Source organism: Pithys albifrons, chromosome 5, assembly GCF_047495875.1.
Source record: "Pithys albifrons albifrons isolate INPA30051 chromosome 5, PitAlb_v1, whole genome shotgun sequence".
NCBI lineage: Eukaryota > Metazoa > Chordata > Aves > Passeriformes > Thamnophilidae > Pithys > Pithys albifrons.
Window position 1 is genome coordinate 42,131,386 of NC_092462.1, and position 21,761 is coordinate 42,153,146.

At 41.9% G+C, this 21,761-nt stretch overlaps 1 protein-coding gene across 5 annotated transcripts in view; it reads left to right on the forward strand.

Annotated features, from left to right (window-relative positions):
* Positions 1–21,761, forward strand: part of STOX2 (storkhead box 2) — a 158,906-nt gene that overhangs the window by 104,264 nt on the left and 32,881 nt on the right. The window lies entirely within an intron of this gene.

Below are 21,761 nucleotides of genomic sequence, written 5' to 3' on the forward strand. Positions count from 1 at the left end.
TGAATTAATATATTTTTGCTCAACTAATGCTGAGTTCTTCAAATATTTGGTGTCAGATGCTTTTGTCTTAGTCTTTTTCAGGAGTATTTTGACCAACAAAATTGAGTCTTTGCTGTTTTAATTTGCTTCTCTGAGTAATTCCGAGGTATCTGTCACATTGTAAAAATACTTGTTGTTTGATTCTGAGGGGAAACAGTGGGGAGGACGTAAGGGGCAATTTCTTAAGACCTGTCATGATGGTGAAATTTTTATTTAGCCTGACCTCTGCTGGGTAGGTCTTGGACATGGCTCTACCTTTCTATCCTGACATAACACTGCTCTCCTTTTGTATTTTCAATAACATCTACATGACCAGAAATTCAAGTCTTGACTCTACAAGCACAGACTTCACCTAAATTCAAGTGCCTGGTGTGCAGCTGAAGAGAAAGTGCCTTTTTAATCTTATTGTAATTATTCATTCGTATGGCAATCGGGTACCTGTTGTGTTGGGCACTTAAAATAAAGGATGGTAAATGCTGTGAAGCCTTAAACTCTATGCACTGAAAGAGAAGTAAGATGCGAAAGAGATGGAGGTGCAAAATACATGCAGAGTAAAATATTCTCCTACATATTATACTGCCAGCAAATTCTGTCAGAGAAATAATAGTGCAGCAAAGATGAATCTGAATTATTGTTTGCGAGAGAAACCTCACTTTGGAATTTGGGGAGTGTGGAATAAATTATTCTTTGAGAGCTTGTTACTTTTATTCCCTCTTTTTGCGGCAGAACCATTACCTTCCATATCCTTGTAGTTATCTGCAGAAAAACAGTTAAAAACAAGTTCTATAAATAATGCCTAAATTTAATTGATTTTTGTTTAAAAAATATCAACAGGATAGAAAGAGATAGGAGTGATTCTTAACCTTCTGTCATTTGACCATTGTCTACTGCTGAACCTCTGTGTGTGTGTGTGTGAGAGAGAGAGAGTATGTACATAAATGGAGAAAACTGCTTCTCCTTTCTTGACTTTGAATCTTAATTACATCCTGAGAATGCAGAATGGACCAAGAAAGAAAAATAAAATAGAAAAAAAACCCCAAACAACCCAAGAATCCCCCCCCCCCCAACAAACTAAACCCCCAAAACAACCAAACCTCCAACCTAAAAAAGAGTTCTTGGAATCAATTTTGGATAGCAGGTTGTGGGGATGAAGTGAGGGTGCTGCTACCTGGAAGGAATTTGACTTCTGCAATAAACTGGGTAGAAATTCTTCCTCTCTGCACCACCAGGTTGTCCCTTGACTGGAAGTGCTGAACAGGATTTGAAGGCTGTGAGTTGCATTGTGCTCCCAGTCCTCCCATCTTCCAGGTCAGCAGCTGAGGCCTCTATCCAAACAGATGCTTAGAAAATGTATTCAGAACCCTCAGTCTATTCAGCAGTGGTTTTCACCTGCCACCCCAGAAGGCCATCCCTTCATTCCCCATGGTCAAGAGCTTGGTTTTGCTTCTTTGGTCTGTGCAGCCAAGGGACCACCGTGCTGGTGCTTGGTTGTAGGTCTGCCCTGGTTGTAGACTTGTCCAGTTTTGCTTTGAGGTAAAGCACTTTCCAGAGACCTTTCCCTTTAAAAGTCAAAGCTTCATAGTGGATAGTGTCAGCATTTCCTGGAAACCCCCTCAGGATAGGTATCTCTCTCACTTTTTCCTTTAAATCTTTTGTTTGTTTGTTTTCTTAGCCTAAATCTTAAAAAATTACACCCATTTCCCAATTTCTGTAGGTGTTTTTTTTTCTCTCAGGAATTTCAAAAGTGCCTCTTTTTTTCTTCATAACTGTTTCAACCCTTCCGCCTCTTCCACTCACTCTTCCTTCGTCTTCCATCTCATTCTGAAAGACCATTTCCCCTTTCTCATTGTATCATGTGTGCTCTCCTGCTCTCCACCATCACTATCAGTCCTCCCCGCCATCCTTTCAGGCAGGATGGAGCGCACTTCTCATCACTTGTACTTTGTATCTTCTTTCTGAATCTTAAGCAAAGCCTTTCTGATCTCTTTGTGTGTTCTGGAGCAGAACGTGCCAGGATCGGAACAGGGCGAGGTTGAAAGCAAAATCACTAAAGCAATGATTGAGAGTCATCTTGAAAATAAAAAGTTAACTTTGTGATTCATTATCTTCTTTGTAAGAGCTAGAAAGTTCTTTCGTGTTTGCACATTTGAAGTGCTTGCATTTTGAATGAGCTCAGGAGGTTTATTTGAAGATGTAAGGTATTGGTATGAGAGTTTCAAGTGATTGTTCAAGAACATTTATGTGTTTTGGAGTCTGGCATTTGTCACATCAAAACACTTAAATTGTTCTTTGTTTTTTGCTTTTGTTTGGTTTTGGGTTTGGGGTTTTTTCTCTTTGAAGGAGGTACAAGGGGATTAGTCAGAGAATCAGGATAATGTCTTTATCAAACGAAATATTTTGTGGGAATAAGTCCACAAGCAGCTCCTCATTCAAGCATTATTAGAAACACTATTAAAACACTTTCACCTATACAGTTTTGTGTGCATCGTTTGGGTTTGCAATAGAAGGTGGCACAAAATTAACTGCCAAGATTAGGAATTCTCTTTTTGAAGAGGTTGCATGGCATCATCTGTGGTATTACTGAAATATCATAATTATCTTTTTTTTTGTCTCTCTTTTTTTTTCCTTTTCATGTGCTCAGAATTTACCTGAATTTTTGTAGCGGGTGTCTGCAAAAGTACAAAATCCAGTTAGAAAAAGCAGAAGTTCAGGATGAAGTTTCTAGCTAAAATCCTTTTCTGCCTCTGAAGGTTTAGCTGTGTCTTAGTTTATTTGCTACACTTTCAAAAAGTTGGTGCTTCTTTTTAATGGACATTTTATGGTTTTCAGCGAATAGCTGGTTAATGAATGGCCCTGACTGTTGAAAGCTTACAAGAATAATGCATTCAATACAAGAGAGGGAGGGGGACATTTCCAGTGGTATGTCTGTCTTGTTTTGTGAGACACTATCCATCATTAAATTGGCATTTAAAACAGCTGCTGTTGCATGGTTGTCTTTGTGAGAGGCAGCAATGTCACAGGACTTTCTGTTTTATTTGGTAATAGGTAATGAATATTAAATGATGCTATTAAGGGTCTTAGTTCCAATAAGAGACAGTAGAAAGACTTGCAGAGTATCTATATTCTTGATGACAGAGCTCAGGCATAAGATCACAGAGATGAGAGACTCATGCTTGAATGCTGTGCCCAGGTTTCAAGAACTTGTGCACCAGCTGGATCCTCTTTTCACAATGCTTATTTATTATGTCTATCCAGTATGTTCACTAGCAGTGAAGAAATGACTGCTCTTCATGGGCTGTGAGCTTTGATGAGCTTTAAGGAAAAACCACAGCAGATCTTTCAGACAGTCCTGGAGCTTTTGCCATGGAGGAACCCAAACTCATTTTTCTGGAGTATTTTTGTATGCATTAGGAGTGGGTGACACAGAATGCTTTCTTAGTATAATTTGTTTGCTTACAGAAAGATACCATTTCTGATCCCTTGAACATCAAAGTAGGAACAAACTGAGGGCTGGCAGTCCCTTCCTACATAAATGCTTGGTTAGGTGCTCCAGATCTTATTCACAGGATCAAATTTTCTGCTTCTGAGACTCTCACCTCATTCACTGAAGTTGCTTAATCTGCAGCATTGTACCAGGTCCCGGCCTGCCCCGAAAAACCCTGCTAGCTCCACATTCTTCAGCAGCAAGCCTGGGCTGCTGAGCTTGACAATGTCCTCCTGAGCTGATAAGCAACTCAGAAGGTGGGAAGGATGAAATCATGCTCCAGACAGCATCACCATTATGGTTCCTTCGCTTGGGGCATGACTTTATCGCTTTAGAATCAAGATTTGAAATGAAAAATAAACATTTTCAAAGCAGCCCTGCAGCCCCTCAGGGATTTGCCTTAATGCTTACTCCTTTGTAGCCTGTCTTCCAGGTACTCAGATACTTCTCCAGCCAACATCCTTCCCACAGCTGCCTTCTGGTAGGGGCCTGATTCTGAAGGCAGATGGGGTCTTTGAGTCCCAGCTCCTGCTACTGCTGCAGGTGACTGTTAAACCTATTCATAAATGACTCTGGATTCATTTTAAAACCAGATTTTGTCCCCACTGTTCCTCATAGAAGACTCTGCTATTACTTGCTGCTGTCATGGCTGGTCATCTTGGTTTCAGTTCCAGTCTGAATTTTCTGTTTGCTGAAACAGTACTGTTTTCTGGGTGATGCATGGTGAGTGTCTCACCAGTGCTGGCAGACTTGGATATTTACTGTTTGTTCTGTCTAAACACATAGCTTTAGTAAAGTGGTAAACTTGTGTGCAAAATTAGGTGTTTTCTAAGGTTTGCATTTTAGATTAGAAGAATTCTTGTGACAGTCACATTAGATGCTGACTAAGTTTTTGGATAGAATCTGTTCAGTAGTGTTATCAGCTGTTTTCTTTTGGTTTCTTTTTAGTTGTTTTTATTGTGAGTGTGATGGACAAGATCTCTGTCTAAGACTTAAAATATTCCTGCTTGCTTTTTGAAACATTTCTTCAAGCTCTTTCTTTTTCTTGCGTGCATGAAGTGCTTAATGCCCTCCATCTCCATGAAAATCTTTTGTGTATAACTCTAAAAGCTCCCTTAGGACTGTAGACTTTTTTAAATGGAGCAATTTAAACATTTTCCACAAAAATGGGCACTTGGGGCAAATGTCATTATAAAAATTGTAAGAATATTTGTTAGATATTTTCACTGGGTTTTATTGTTTAGGGTTTTTTTTAAGACCTGCCTCTCAAGTCACAGTGGAAATTACAAGTCAAATAGAATCAGCATGATTTATGTTATTGGCAGAGTAGTAAGGAGTTCGTGAGACTGGGAAGATAAACATTAATAAGAAAGAGCAACAATAGGCAGTCTTCTCTACTTCAGTCAACATGGTGCAGATGTTGAGGCTGATGTAATGTCATTGCTGCTTTCCTGATCGGAGTTGTGCATACATATATATAAGCACATGAAAATCAGTCAAGAATTGTGTTTGCAAGATAAATTACTACAACAGGGATTGAGATGCAGAACAAAGCCAAAAATTCAAATTCAAATCCTGCTCAGACTGAATGAAAGTTTTCATTTGCAACAACTGTGTTAAGATTCTCAAGTTTAACATAAGGAAGTACAGGATACTGGATATTCTTGTAAGGATGTATATTGAAACTTGTGTTGTAAAATTTGAGGCTTATGTACAGTTGACTAGTAGACAGAGGCTCTATTTTGTGGAGGTTTGGGGATTCTAAGGAAATTGTTTTATAATCTGAAACAGAGCTCCAAAGTAGTCAGATTTCATGTGGACGAAAATCCTAAACCCAGTATTTTTAGATCCATGCAGGATTTTAGATTCCAGCAGGATCAGACTGCTTTGTTTTAAATTTGACTGTTTAAATGTTTTAAATGTTGCTCTCCCTAATGCAGCCTTTCAGAACAAACTAATTTGAAGGGGCAAAGAGAAACTCTTCTTGTGGGAATGCAGTAAGTTCTGACATTTGTCAAAACATTTCTCCCTCTTTCTAAAATTAATATTTCACAATATCAGTATAATTTTCTGCTACATTTTAATATCAGTGGAATTGTATTCTATACATTATGATTTCTGCCATTCTTTGTGACTGTGTGTCATCTGGTTTTTGAGGAGATCCTCCAGCAGTGGGTGATGAAATGCAGGATTCTGCCTGTCTTCTCCTGCATGTTACTTTCCACTAGAACGGTCAGTGTCTGATGTCTAATAGACCAGATATTCTTTGGGAAACTCAGTTATTGCTGGTGATGGTTTTTAACCGATCTTTGGTGCTATGATTGAAAATGGGTACATGCTGTCTCTGTTGGTACAGCACTATTTTTAAACACATTCTTGGAATGTGTGCTTGCTACTTATATCCTTGTTTATTCCAGCTACATGTCCTTACTTTGTTCAAGTGTTGATGGTCTATCAGATATGACAAACTAAGCTTTGCTTTTGCAAAACTTGCCCTTCGTAGTTCAAACCAGTGCTAATGGATCTGAACCCAGTAATTTACTAAGCCTTTTTAAAGCACTTTGAAAATATCAGCTGTCACATGGACTTGCTGTCAGGATGGTGACTGTGTCAGTCATTTTTGTGATGAGTGGCCATATTGCCATGGAGTTTCATGATAACTGAGCAAGTCTTACCCATAACTGGTGACTCCCAGTGCAGGAGGTCCTGCTTCTGCATTGCCTGTGGCATCCGACTTTGCTCTGAGACAGTATCTCCTCTGTCTTAACCGGGCACCCAGTCAGGGTTTGGCATAAAATATCCATTTTTTTATTTGGCAGGACTAGCCTTCTGCTACGTTAGTTCATGGGAGAGGATCAAGCATAAATGCCGGCTGTCCTGGAGTGGGTGAGGAGAGCAATGGATAGCCTTTAGCCTGGTTAGCTCTATTATCCAGCTAGGCATTTATGATGAATGCTTTGGCAAGTGACAACTTGTCTGTGGAAGGACTTTCATCTCCCTATGAACAAAGGAGAAATACCACTGAATACCACCAGCATGGTCAGGGATTCCTCCTGCCATCCGAAGTAGCAGTGGTGACATCCAACAGCATTTTCAGTTTTAATTCAGAGGATCTAGCTGAAAATAGTTGTCAGCATTGGCACTGTTTCCCACTGTAGGTCAGACTGGGCTGGCTTGGTCTGTTTGAGGCTTACCCAAATGTGCCTGTTGGCAATGCGGCTGAACAAGGGTTGAGTGCTGTGAGCTGATTTTGAGCACGTAGCTCAGTTTTGGTTTCCCAGAGCTGTTCAAGGGAGTTTGGTTCTGGTTTCACTGCACACTCAGATGCTTTGCCTAATAAAATCACCATATTTCCTAGTGAGATGTTAGCACAGATGAGTGCATAATTTCCATCATATGCATCTGATGTGAGTGTTTCAAGGGCAGTATGGGTATGTATGGTCTTTTTATTGTCTCTTTAACCCTGTCTCTCTCTTATAAATGAAAGACTGCTGGCATGGCAGAGACCATTTTGCATAAACTATTCAGTAAGGTTTTCCAGATGCTTAAATTTCAAAATAAAAAAAAACGTCCAAGGGGTCCAAACCTGTATCTAAGATCTGGCAAGTACTAAGGGCTGTATGGGCAGTGCAGAGCTGACCCTGACCTGGGCAGCTCTGTTAGCTCTGTAACTGCTGCTCCACAGCGGTCAACACGGACTGCAAAAACTGTGTCAGTGGTGAGTGTCCCCACAGGGGCAGTGTGAAGCTGACCCAGGAACATTTCTTTTAGTTACAGTCACAGTGTTGAATGCACAACAGGTGTCTCAAGTTGCTTTCCAACACCTTGACCAACCTTTGCTTTTGAATTAAAGCTGTTTTTCCTGGTGCCATTTAGGGAAACTTGATGATTAGCCTGTAGGAGTTACGTGTGCTGGTTGTGTCCTGAAGCTTTTCCTGGTGGCTGGAAGAATCCAGGTGTGCTGTTCCAGGAACTCCTGGAATTCCTGCTGGTGAGAGCACGGCCTCAAGTTTGGTTCTTGCTGTAACTAATTTGCTTGATGATCATCTATTGGTTCAGTTCTGGTTGACATTTTAAAACTTGCATTTGAGAGGGATGTGAAGTTGAAACAAATTGAAGGCCTAGTCTAGCGTAATCTTACCATAATCTTTCCTATTTAGCAATGAAGGAGAAAAGAACAAAAACCTCTGTAACCTTCCAGCTCCAGAATTTTGGTATTTGGGCAAATCCTGTATATAGACGTTGTTATTAGATGATTCCAGGCTTTCAGTTAACACAAACTGTGGAGAATGCTAAGGAATCCTTTGCTTTCAGAAATACGTGAGCACCAGATTTTTTGTTCCTTTCTTTAAGTGCAAACAAGATGCCAATAGAAATTACGGCTTTTGATTATAGGCTTATCATCCTCAAGCTAATAGTTGTGGCACATCCTCCATGGATTGTGCAATTTGGTTGTGCAGTTGCTAGTTTAGCTGTAAGCTATTGTTAGTCAGCTTGTTCTCCCTGGTTGATTGCCAAATTCTTCCTCCTGAGGAAGGAGGAAAGAAGGAGGAAAAAAGGAATCGTGAATGTTTAATAATGAGGATATGTGGATGGTCCCAAAGTAAAACACCAAAACTGATAAAATCATTATGAACATTTTTTTCCTTTTCCTAAAGGAACTTCTAAAATATAAAAATAGAAATAATTGGTGAGTATGTAAAGCTGAGTATCTCAAGGAGGAAGTGATCTCATGCTCCCATGGCCTCAGATATGATTGCATCTGAAACATGTTGGCTCTGTCTGAACTAGGCTATGAACTCTTTAGGGCAGTGCCGTCTTCCAGATCTTGTAAAATGCCAACACAGCTGATGTTACCCACTAAAGAACCATTTTCTCATACTTGACTTGTAGAGAAAGTGATGGGTGTCAGTGGCATTAGGGAAGGAAATATGTTGCCAGCATGTAAAAGGTCTTGGAGGTCAATGGCAGAGAAGCCAAAGCAGTACTATGGGAAAGATGTATAGGCAAGAAGATGCTTCAGAAACAGTATGGTGGTATGGCTTTTTAAAAACACTTGGCACTGTCTTGGTTTGTAGTGCTGAGCTTTGGCCTGGGGTTGTGTGATCATAGGAATCACCTGCTGTTGCTCTTCTATAGAGCCTGGCATGGGGAAGGCTTATAGAGGGTTTTCAGAGGGTTTTTTTGTTTTGTAATGTTGGGATTTTTGTTCATTTGGTTTTGTTTTCCACTCAGCTATTTGTTTATTGCGAAAGGACAGTGCCAGTGGTCTTGTGGATTTTGTGTGTGGATTTCCAGAGTGTAGTTGCAGGGCGAGGGAGGTCCTAGCACTTGTGCTGTCATGCAGCAGTTTCTCGGTTTTGCTTAAAGGAGTGGCCTTTCAAAATTGGGATAACTCTTCTGTGTTACTTTCTTGATCTTCTTTTTCCAGTCTTCAAGCAGAAAGCTTCCACTTTGTTCCACTAAGCTCCAGTAATAGATTGCATGTCAAAGTGTGGAATAAATGCATTTGTGCAGCTTCCTTAAGTAATTAAAATGATGAGTGAGCTCATAAAGAGAAGAATATTGAAATCAGGGTGAATCAGTGGTTAATTTGCTTCTAGTCCAATCTCAGCTTCCCTCATGCCTGAGCACTGGAAGAGGATGAGGTCATGGTTCTGATTCTTGACCACAGCACACAGCAGACCTCCTGTGTCTTACCAGTGCTTGCATCAGCTGCACACCAAACACTGAGTTACTGTGACGCAAATACGCTTTAGCTTTCTCCTACCTGTGCATCAGCTTGGTTGTACGTACTGCTGATGCCTGTGGACCATGAAAGACACCAGCCCTAAAAACCAAGATGCTCATTAACACTCATGAAGAAAGCCTTCAGCCCAGCTTCAGAGCAAAGTTCAGATTCATCCTCAGAATCCACAACAGGCATCTACTGTTACCCTGTGATTTGCCTTTAAAACTAATTCTCCTGCTTGCTTTTGATGAGACCAAGGGAGATGCAGAATGTGATTTGGTTTAGCTTTCTGATTTGCTCTGTAGCTTTGGTTTTCAGCATGTGTGCTGATCACTGTTTTTACAAACCATGTTTATGTCATAGAACCTTCTGCATCTATTCAAGATAGAGGCAGCAGGTCTTTCTACCCTTCTGGTACAAAAACATTTCCTTTATGGGTGTCATTTTAGGCAATAACTTCCTCTTAAATGTAAGTGGTAGATGGGCCAAAGATTTTGCACAAGTTCAGGTGCTGCCTCAATAGCCAGAGGGGGAATATTCTGTTGTTGGTCCTTTGTTTCACCCTCTTAAACTCTAAAAGTGAAACAACAAAAACCTTGCCTCAGTCATGAAGCCATGTTGAATTTAAAAGTTGCATGAAATACTTGAAGAGTATTTTTGAAGTAGTTTTGAAGAAGGGGGTGGATTTGGTTGCAGCGGCTGTTCAGATTTCCATTGGGCATCAGCCCACATGTCCCCTTGCACTGCTGCCCTTGGGAGGCAAAGGGGGTTTTGTGCCTTTGCTGCTTTTGTGGAGTACCAAGCCCCCATTGTGCCCTCACTTCAGGTGGGAGGATTTCTCACGGGGACAGAGTGTTCATAGAGGCATGGGATGGAAATCTGCTTTACCATCATGTAAAATCACCAACCTTAAACAAAAGCACAAAGCCTTACAACCTCTAGGCCAAAGAAACCAATCAACCAAAAAAACAACCCTTATTTTTGCTTGTGAGCCCCCCCTGGCTGGGATTTTGGCCATTCCTGCCCCAGCTGCAGCATCCAGAGGTGCATGTCCTGTGGGAATTACTCCTGCATCCCAAATGGCAGGGGCGCGGGTGGCCTTTACAGGAGGAGAAACTGCGCTGGATTTTGGTTGAAAACGTGTCGTGCAAAGGGCGGAGAGTAACGTCGCATCTTTTGACTTTGCTTTTCCTTCCTTCTTTGGGAGCCCCGAAACGTTGCCAGCTCTCCGTAAGGGCTCGGCGGGGCTGCCGGGGCTGGGCCCGCACGCGTTGCCATGGCGGCGGCCGAGCCGCTGTGCCGGAGGGGCCAGGCCGGGCCGTTCCTCCCCGGCGGGCTGCGCGGCCCGCTCTCCCCGCACGGTAAAACCTTCGTCAGCGGCGCGGGGCGGTGCGAGGCTGCCGGGCGAGCTGTAGCGGAGGGGCCGCTCTTACCCCGGGAGACGAGGATGGTGCCGTGCCCCGGGTGCTTGCGGTTAGCGCAGGCTGTGCTGGCGGCGGCTCAGCGCGCGTTCAGGCGCAGCCGCCCGGTGGGGGAGGGCCGAGCTGCCCGCCGGGGGAGGGCCGAGCTGAGGCAGGACTGAGCCGGGGAAGGGCCGAGCCGGGGCAGGCTGAGCTGCCGCCGGGGGAGCGCCGCGGTGCCCCAGGTGTTCGGAGGCGGCCCTGGCAGCGCAGGGTTCTTCGGCTGAGCGCGGCGGGCCGGTCTCCCAGCACGGCTGAACCGCGCCGCTACTGACAGCCCTAGAAAGCTGCAGAGCTTAGTGGCAAAGCGAGTAAATCTGGTCTATCGAAGCACTTCCTTTGAGGTTCTTTATTGCTAGTGCTGGAGGAAAAGAATCGATGTTTTTAAATAGGTTACAAAATTTCAAAGCATATTTAAAACATTGTGAAACATCTCGGCAGTCCATCTGTGTTATTTCTTCTCAACTTTTTTTTAGTTTGATGGTTGAAACTCCAGGTGAAGTCTTGGTTAGCTACTGCAAAGCTCTCCAATGTTTTCTTCCAGTTCTAGAATTGAAATTGGTATTAATGCCTAATCTTGCGATGCTGGAACTATCTCCTTCCAGCTCCAATAAACTGGAAGTAGGTCCCTATTCCAAAGTCTTCCAGAAGCTGCAGGTAGATACACTGTTAGCTCAGTAGGTTAAAGCATGATGCTTTCACACCATACAACTGCTTGTACTGGTTGCATCACAGCTCAGATTGAAAATTACAGCCCAGGCTGGTTTAGGAATTTAAGATCTTAATCTTAAAATCTGGAACAGTACCTGACAGATAAATTATGATGCATAGTGCACCTGGTGTGCTGGACCTGGGGCACAGGTGAGATGAGACTACACACATGTAGTAGCCAGTTTCCGGATACCAGGCAGCCTGAGTTGCCAGGCATCTGGAAAAGTGGGCAATTACTTCAAAAACATGGGAAAAGTCCTTGCACGTGCAAGCATGTATTTTTGTGAATAAAGTAGTCAGTCTGTTGTCAGTTAGTATCATCCTTCCTTTCATTCCCCCTTCTTCCAACAGACTATAACTCACTATACAAGCTGAAAACAAATTTATGCTTTGGATAGTTGCATGGAAACCTCAGTTGTTCCTTGAGGGGCAAAGAAGCATTCATTGGAGGGGAAAATATGTGGTGACTATATTTTACAAGGTAATTTCTGCCCCTGTAAAAAGTTACCTTAACAGGAAGAAAATGTAACTGGGAAGTTGCACTAGGTTTTTGCATTCTTACTCTCCAAAGATATTATGAGAAATACCAGAATTATATTCACTAAAACCAAGAGCTTTTTACTCTGTATACTTCTTAAAATACAGTTTTGCAACCCCCAGACTTTTCTTGGAAGAACTAATTACATCAAAACTTCCTTGCAAAATGTTTGTCAGGAGCAAAGCAAAATACATGTTAATCATTTTCAAACCTCTGTGTCCTGAAGTGGACTTTTAGGCTCTTGTTTGTAGATGGAAGTATGGAGATGCATCCAAGACTTTCAGGTGTTTCCAAATAGCTTACATGCCTGTATTCTTTTTGCACTCAAGTCTGAGCTTTTATGCCAGGTTCCAGAAATGATTGGTCTAGAATTAGGCTTCTCAGGAAGTCCTGATTTTAAGAAGTACCAAGAGTACAGCAGCGCTCAATGGAAATAAAGGGAAGTGAAAATCTACATCAGTTTTGAAACTCAAGCTGTGATTATTAGAAACAACATATGGCAATAGAAGCTACATTTGGCTCCTTTAATATCTCTGCCTTTTACCATAACAGGAATTTTTTAGAGAAATAATACTTGAAACTCTGCATGTCAATGGTTGTATACTCATGAAGAGTGAAGTTATCAGAACCCACAAAAAATCAGTAGAAAGTTAATTCCTTTGTTTAAACATTTACTTTTTCAATGCATCAGGGAGAATATGATTGAACAATGGGAAGACACATCCTTGTCTCTAACAAAATTAGTATTTTATTTTTACTATTGATTATTCCATTTTTTACTTTCACCTTTTTAGACATGATACCAAAGGTCATGCAGAGGGATTCAGCAGGATTATGCATATACAACTGACTCCATTGATAGAAGTTTTGGAAGTTGTGTAAGCTAAATCAAGTTAAAACCCCCACTCATATTCCAGAATAAATGAGTATTTACATAGATATAATTATACTAAGGTATTTCTGGCAGTAAATTAGTCTTTTAGACCAAAGCACTGAGGTCAGTTTCCATGTTATCCCTGTTACACAGATGTTCCCTAAACTGAGTTCAGAGAGGGTACCCAACTGGATGCTGCATGACAAATCTATTTTGGAATAACTCAATTAAATGTAGTACTAGAAATGAAGTACACAATTTAAAGAAAAAATTCACAAGCCTAATGCAGAGGCTTTGCAGACCATGCAGGACATGCAGGATGCCCTTTGGACAGCCTCACTTTTCAAGTTCTTGTGGATTACACCTTCTTTCTATGAAACTGTATGTGCACGTGTGTTTTGAAGAGCTTCTCATAAAGCAGCAGAACACTTCTAAACACAGTATTGGTGATGACATGCTTAACTGCTTTCAAATGTTTTTGTTCAAACTGCCCAGACCTTTAACATGCTCCCTCAGTGACGTTGCATATGTGTCTTATTAGTATGCATACTGCTAATTTACTCTCAACTTTCTTTACTGTCCTGTAAGTTCCCACCCTTTTTCCAGCTTTGATCTTTCATCATAAAAGCTTAGAAACAACCCTTTTGAGATCAAGCTAAATGTGTCTTTTTAACTATTCTGCCTCTTCTAGATGCTGGAAGGGGAGAAGGGCTCATTCCAACGTGGTGTAGGATGCGGGTTCCAGAGCCAAGGCTCTGCTGGGGATGCTCCCCCTGCTGGGTCATTGGCACCGGGGCTCAGGCTTAGGGCTGCACTGCATGGTACATTTTTCCTTTCAGGCTTTCAGTTGAAACTTTGAATGGAGGCTTTGACTGAATTGTGTGGCACGAGGTGAAGGTCAGCCTAGAAAACAAAACAAAGGCAAGCACCAAGTGGATGCACATCAGCTGTCCCAAAACAACTGTCCTTTGTTCAGTTATCTTCACTGATACATGCAGCCATTCCCACTTTGCTTATTCCAGCAATGCTGTAGACCCTTAGTTTTTCCTAGCCTTCCTACAGCTGGAGGTACAAATTTTATTTCTTACCATTTGGTTATTATTTCTGCTTCTGTTCAGCCCCACTTCTTTTAACAAGTTTTCTTTCATCAGTATCATCTCAAATGCTGCATCGCCTGCTTTAGGCATCAAATGAAAATCAGCTCTTCCCTCACATTTCCTTTTAGCCTTTCGTGCGTTCTTACTTATATTGTTTCTTGTTTTTCTCTCTAATCTTCTTCTCCTACTAATTCAATCTTTATAGCCTAGGTTCTTCTTTAGGTACCCTCTGTATCTGCTCTTTAAGACTTAAACTTGTAGCTAGCAAACAGGCAGGAGAAATAGCAAAGATTTCAAGAGATGCTTCCAGGGTTATTTGCACCCCTGTAGGTGTTTCTGAGGTCTGGTCTGTGCAGCAGTCCCGGTCTCTCAAAGAGAATGCCCAGGTGAGGAGAGGGGCACGTACCATCTCCTGCACCATGTGCAATGCAGTGTTTACTGAGGATCAGAAATGCTTTTGAAGCAGAGAGTCTTGTCAAGCTCTGGCTCTGACCAAGACACTTTTTGCCCTTCTAAGCAGGAGGTGCCCTCAGGCCGATAAGGTCTGGGTGAGTTAAAGTACTGTCTGTGGGGGTAGCTCATGGAAAGAATATGATGGTAACTATAAGGCCTTTTTTCTTATGGTCAAGAATAAGGAATTACAACATGGTCACAGGATAAGGAATGACTTCCATTGTTGTTTTTGTTTTAATGTGTGTTAAGAAAATGCTATCTTGCTTTAGCATAAAATACAGTAATTTGAAGCTCGAGTTTATATATCCCCTGTGCTTTGATCTCCAAATTTTTTACAAAGGATTTTTCTCTCTGTGTTCAGTGGTTACTTGTGAAATCTGTTAAAAAAATTATCTTAATTCTCCTTTTGCTAGCTTTTTGGTTTAGTTCAGTTTAAGTTGAGATTGTCAGCAGCATCTGGGATCATCTCAGGAATCTAGCCTTGACATCCTGGTTTAGATCTCTGTACTGAATAAGAAGGCAAAGACATAACTATTTTTACATGCTCTCATCTTTCAGAAAACTGGGTCACAGCGACACTCAGGGAACACAAGAACTCTTCCACGCTCTAGTGCTTTATAAATGCTTGGTGAAAGTCCAAAAGAAAAGTCTTGTCAAGCTCAGTTTAGTATGCAGACAAGAAGAAAGAAGAGTGGCCACTTCAGATCTCTGGAAATGGTTAACAGAGTTTTGTGCAGCAGGGATCGATAGCAAATGTTTGGGGTTTAATAGCTGTATTAAAAATCTGAAGGATGGAATGGATAATGAAGTGGTAACCCTGTCTGTCAGGTCACAGTTGTTCAGGTTCATTAAGACTGCTGAGGGAGATTTCAGAAGGCACTGGCGACAGCTGAGCGAAACAGCTCAGCAATTATGCAGCACAGTGACATCAGCAACGTAGTATAAGGCAGTGCAGTGAACATGGACAGAATAGTGCTTAAATATGTTAAGTTTCATTTGTTTAGAAGCACAGTCTGCATGTTGCTGGAGTCAGTGGTGAACAAGTTAGCTGAGTCAGGAGTGGTAATTAAAAGTCTAAACTTAAGCCTCTATAAATGAGGAGATACATAAGAAGTTATGCAAGAGAGATCTCTCTCTGAAATTGACAATCTCATCCTTTTGCATACTGTGTTTGGTTTTATGGCTCATGTACAGGGAGATTTCAGATTCCTGAAATTTCACTTAAAATTAAAAGAGCAGTAGGTAGAGAGGTGTTACTGTTGTAATAGTAGGAAAATGTCTGTTGTAGGTTTTGGTTTACTGCTTCCTGTAGTAGAATGAGTGCTCAGTAAAATTCAAAAGCAAAAAACATGAGAAATGGACAAGAGGAAATATTTCATCTAGTGAGCTGTTTAATTGTGGGAGCCCCTGGTTCCAGGTACTGTCATTTATTTGAGGAGATAGGTTTTGATTGATGCATTTGCTGATAGTCATTCAGAGAAAAAATGAAAATCTGCCAGTCCTTGAGGACCTGAAAAGGACTGTTTCCATCTGGAACAAGGGCATTTCCCTTTAAGGTGCAGTCTACATTAGTGGGAGTGTGCACGGTTGGTTTTCTAATGCTTCCTCTAAGATGCTTGACTGACATAAGGGAGGCAGCAGATCTAGTGAGCTGCTGAACTATTGCACAGTGGCATTTCCTGTGTTCCCATCCTCACAGTTGTTCTCCATCCTGGTGAGACTGAAGGACAGAATTTGAAAGTATTTTGAGCCACTGTGGGAAACAGAGTTCACTGCATCTACCCCATGCAGGTAGAGCATAGGGGCAGAATATTCTAGTAGAGCTTCTTCATGTGTTGGGGTGTAAAATATTTCAATTGCATGAGCATTAAAGTACATCTCATCTGCTTACAGGTACTCCAGCTACAGTGAAAACTCTGCTTTCTACCACAGGGAAAAAAATTACCCAGTAAACTCTTTAGTCTTTAGAGTGGCTAACCTTTTTCTTTTTAAAACCACTTTGGCACTAATTGAATTGATTCCATGCCTGGCCTTTTCATCGTCTCTCTCTTCTAGCCAGGAAAACCTGGTCTGTTAAAGGCTGCTGCAGTACCATGGGACTTGTGTTCAGTGTTGCAGGTTCTTATTTTAACCTGAAGTTATCTGCCAGTCATCACTGTTGGTTTGAAAAGCTCTAACCACTGCAGTACTGTCTTTGGGATGAAAATCTTTTAATGGTTACAGCAGTCAATATAAATGAGAGACAGTACACTATGCCACTGGGTTGTGTTGCTAATTATCACTTCACCTTTCAAGAATTTTAGATCCTGAATATTTGCTGCAGCATCTCCAGCCACATTGGAAATGTGTTCTGGCTAAGCTGAGGAGGATAGTGAAGAACATGTGGCTAAGACTTTCAACAGCCATGTTCTGTGCTCTCAGGAGAATTTGAGAGGGAATATTTTTCTGTGCGTTTTTAAAATTTCCAGCCTAAAAGAAAACATCTACGTTTATCATTGTTTGTTGGGTTTTGTTTCTTTTGTTTCTCATGTGCTCTCTCTTGCCAAATCTCCTCGAGTCAGACTTGTTTAATGCTTCTGTCTTACATTGCATTTGCTGTTTGCTGCCAGAGAACAGGCAGGCTTTTCTTTTTTGAGGCCATGTGGTGTTGGTGTGGTTGATTACAATGTAACATTAATATTATTCAAATTAATTTGATAGTATCAGGTTTGTATGAAAAAAAACAAACCCAAACTCTTCTTTTTTCCCATCTTGTGGTCCTAGTGACAAAATCTGTTAGAAAATTCTTTTGTGTGGTTTAAAATATTCCATACTTTCTAGTGAACTGTAATTTAAAGAAGCTCCTTTTAGTAGTTGAAATCTAAAAAGACAGTTGATTTGCCTACTGGGCTTTTGAGAGAGGGAGTTGTGTTGGTTGCTTTGTTTTTCCTGTTAAGACTTGATGGGTTCATTCAAATGCCATTTCCTGAGCTGTTGTATTAGCAAGTGTGGCACTGGGTTATGAATCTGTTCTGCATACAGTAACATTTAAAGTATAGCTTGTTTTTCAATTTAGGTTTTGAGATTCTTTTTTTGAGTGTGATAAGTGGAGATGCTTAAAAATGGATTACAACTGAGAAGAATTGGATGATCAAAGATCCTTAATCATATCTGCAGAGTGTGCTGTTAAAGATCATGGTCTTGGGAGTCAAACCCAGAAAAATTTTCTTCAGACTTGGCGGAAGGCAGCACAAAAATAACGGGAACTGCTTGTTCAGTTGCAGGGTGACAGGGAGCCAGCAATATAGTATGGCTATGGGGGGGAAAAAGCAAGGTATAGGGTTGGGTATTTCCACTACAAGTAAGGAAATTCCAATTTCCTGGTACCTGATGCAGATGAGAGGTGAGCTAGGGCACTAGAATACAGTGCAGAATTCTGGTTGTTGCTTTTAAAGGGAAGTTATGTAAGTTACAGAAAATATAGGGAAGTCCTCTAGAAGGCTTAAAGGGACAGGAGGAGCAGTGGTATGAAAGGGCACTAGAAGAGTGTGCTTTTTTAAAAGCCAGTGGAATGTGGTCTAAAGGAGGGGAGGTGTGGTCTCTGCTGATACATTGAGGTATAAGCAGCAGGAGTAAAAAGAAAAAAAAAAGAGTATTTAAGCCCTAGACAACATTAGCACAAAACCAGATGGGCATTACTTGTTTGAATATTACTGAGCTTAATACTCTGATTATGTTTCCTCTTGTGTTTTCTTAAGTGATTTCTTAAAGAACCAGGAGATTTGTTCAGGTAAGTGAAGTGGAACTTATTAGCATGATACAAGTAAGTTATTATCAATGGAGCACTAATATGTCAAAATTTCTAGTATTAAGAGTTTTCCTAAAGAAATGTAAGTGTAAGTTTGGTGTTCCTTAGTCTGTTTTCTTCTGGAACCACAGGGTTAGTGGATTGTGTTCCTAGTCTAGTGTCCAGGTGCTTCCTGCTTTGTGAAACTGGCTCTTGTAGAAGTAATCATAATACTAATGACTGTATTTTCTGCAGATACACACTCTGATTGCTGAGTGTAGATGCCCAATTTTAGCCTCCAAAATTTGGGATCCAGGCTAACTGGTACAGGCTAGTCTGAATTACACTCTTGATAACCTTCTTGGTGTCTTTTGACCATGTTCTTTTTTAATCTTTTTTGTTCTCTGTCATGTGTGGTGAGTGTGGGGAGGAGTGCATGTGTCCCCATTTGAACATATTCCTTTCCTCGTCTTGAGTTTCCCTCTACTAATAGTGGAAGGGCTGTGGTGAAGGAAGGGACTTGCAGGCCCTGACTCAGGAGGACTCAAGGATGTATGCAAGCTAATGTGAAATTTGACAAAGGAGTCTTGTGTTGAACACTATGTGTGTGCAATGGAAGGAAATGGGATCTTTAGATCATTTCCTTCCTCAGGGTGTGATGGAGATTGATCTCAGGCTGTATTGTATTTTGTACTAGTCTATTTGGATGCATGTGCTTGCATGGAATTATTCAGAGAGAAGTACATGGTGTATTTGTACTGTACGCTGTCAATAAGACAGCTTTTGTTTCAGTACTAACCTCTGTCATGTGCTGGGAGGGGAGATGTAGGATGGAAGACCAGAGTAGCTGCCTTGATTGGGTAGTGCATGTGATGTTTTGGCTAGGCCTTCCTTCTGTAAGGCCACGCTGCAGTAGCATCACTGATGGTGGCAGCACTGGTTTATGCATCAGCTTCAGATCTTCTAAACATTCTCAATTTACATTTTCCCTTTGATGGTCTCTCCTCTTACTTTCGCTCTCTCCTGTGCTTGAGGTATCAGGAGCTTCGTGCTGTTCTTAATCACAGAATCACAGAATCTGCTGAGTTGGAAAGGACCCACAAAAATTGTCGAGTGCAACCCTTAGACCCACGTAGGACCATCCACAGAGTCACACCATGTGTGTGAGAGTATCATCTAAACACTTCTTGAACTCTGTAAGACTTAGTGCTGTGACCACTGCTCTGGGGAGCCTGTTCCAGTGCCAAATTATGCTCTGGGTGAAGAACCTCTTTCTAATATCCAACCTAAACCTTCCCTGATGTAACTTCAGGCCATTCCCTTGGGTCGTGTCACTGGTCACCATAGAGGAGAGATCAGTGCCCCTCCCTTTCCCCTCACAAGGAAGTTGTAGACTGCAGTGAAATCTTCCCTCAGTCTCCTCTTCTCTAGGCTGAATAGACCAAGTGACCTCAGCCACTCCTAACATGGCTTTCCCTCAAGGCCCTTCACTGTCTTTATTGCTCTCCTCTGGATGGTCTCTAATAGCTTAATATCTTTCTTACGTTGTAGTGCCCCAAACTGCACACAATATCCAAGGTGAGTCTGCCCCAGGGCAGAGCAGGACAATCCCCTCCCTTGACTGGCCGGCCATGCTGTGCCTGATGCCCCCCAGGACACAGTTGGCCCTCCTGGCTGCCAGGGCACTGCTGACTCACATGCAGCTTGCCATCGACCAGGACCCCCTTTCAGTGGCACTGCTTTCCAGCCTCTCATTCCCCAGTCTGAACATACATCATACTGTAGAATCCAGCAGTCCCCCTTGTTGAACTTCAAAGAGCTGGTGATTGCCCAGCCCTCTAATTTGTCGAGGTCTCTTCACTATTACACTCTGTGCTCAACCCATGAATCAGTTGCTCACCCACCACATGATGTTTATCCACCTGTGTACTAGACATTTTGTCCAGAAGGATCCTCTGAGAGACAGTATCGAAAGCTTCACTGAAATCCAAAAAGATTACATTGACTGGCTTTCCTTGATCACCTAGGTGGGTTACATTGTCATAGAAGGACATCAGGTTGGATAAGCAGGACTTTCCTCTCATGAGGCTGTGTTGGCTGTGACCAATGACTGTGTTGCCTTTCAGGTGTTTTTCAATACCTCCCAGAATAATCTCCATAACTGTACCAGACACTCAAGTGAGACTGACAGGCCTGTAGTTTCCAAGATCCCTCTTGATCTTGAAAATCTGGACAATGTTCACCAGCTTCCAGTCATCTGGGACATCTCCGGATTCCCAAGACCACTCAAAAATCATTGAGAGAGTTTTTTGCCATGACAGCAGCTAGCTCTGAGGAGTCTGGGGTGAATTCCATCAGGCCCCATAGATTTCTAGGGATCCAGCTGGAACAGCAGATCCCACACAGTTTCAGGGTTGACTGGGAGTGGATCATTCTCACAGTCACGTTCCTCCAACTCAAGGCACTGATTAAATGCTGATTAAAGGGCTGCAGCTGATGAATTTGAGTAAAGGCATGCCTAGGTGCATGTGCACATGAGATGTCTGTGCAGCCCAGGTACATGTGCACTCTCAGTGCATTCACACACTCAGTCACACATGCTAGAGGAATTCTGTCACTCAAAGCTTGCAGTAGTGTCAGTCTGTTCAGAATAGTCAGACTGGTCCTGAGGATATAATTTAGGTTCAAGTGCTAGAGAAATTTGTTAGAGAGAAAAGGTATTCGGGCTGCAATATTACCTTTATCTTTTGTCAGTGTTTTAACTTTGATGATGGTAGCATAACTACAGCTGCAAGAACTTGTGCATGTGTGTGACAACAGTGCAGTGTGCAAAAACCTGGCTGGTTAGCTTTGCGTGAGAGTTGTCTGGTGCAAAGGGAAAGCAGATTGGAGCTCTCATTTTTTTCAGTAAGTGCTTGTTGTAATTCACTTTTAAGCCCACAGAAACTTCTCTTCATGGAATGAGTTTCATTGCTGTAAAGTGGGTGTGTACTTAGCAGACAACCAACCAGAGTTTCTGCAGGATGATCCTGGGCGACCCAAACATTGCAAGTGCCAAGTTGGATTTATTAGAGGCATTGAAGCTGATCCTGCAGCCCCAGGAAAGGCAAAACTCCTGTAAAGTTTACGGCAAATGTCTTGAATGAGGCCTTCAGGGGACAGAGAAATTGATGTTTATAGCAAAGCCCCAGCTTTTCATGTTGAGATGATGGCATCTGTGTAACTACAGGTCTAGCAAAGCACCTGGTTTACCTTACACAGGTATATTAGCCTGCTTATAGTATGGGTTTACTGCATAATAGTCACCATGGACCTGCAGCCAAAAGTGGTGTTTGTTAGTTGTATAACCCAGCTGTTTACTTGTCATCTTAAAACACTTACATAGATCTATTTTAGGCTTGGTTGGACTCTTTCACTGCCAGGGTTGTTGCAGGGTTGGGGCTTGCAGTGTAGGGAGGTGGTGACTTGTGTATTTCATTCAGTAATAAACACCTGATCTGTTCAGTTATGGGAGCACTTAGAAGAACTGCCTGTTCCAGCACAGCGGAGTCCTAAAGTGCTGTGTTTCACTCATTTTGGTGGCTAAATTGTAACTAGAAGTAGTTCTT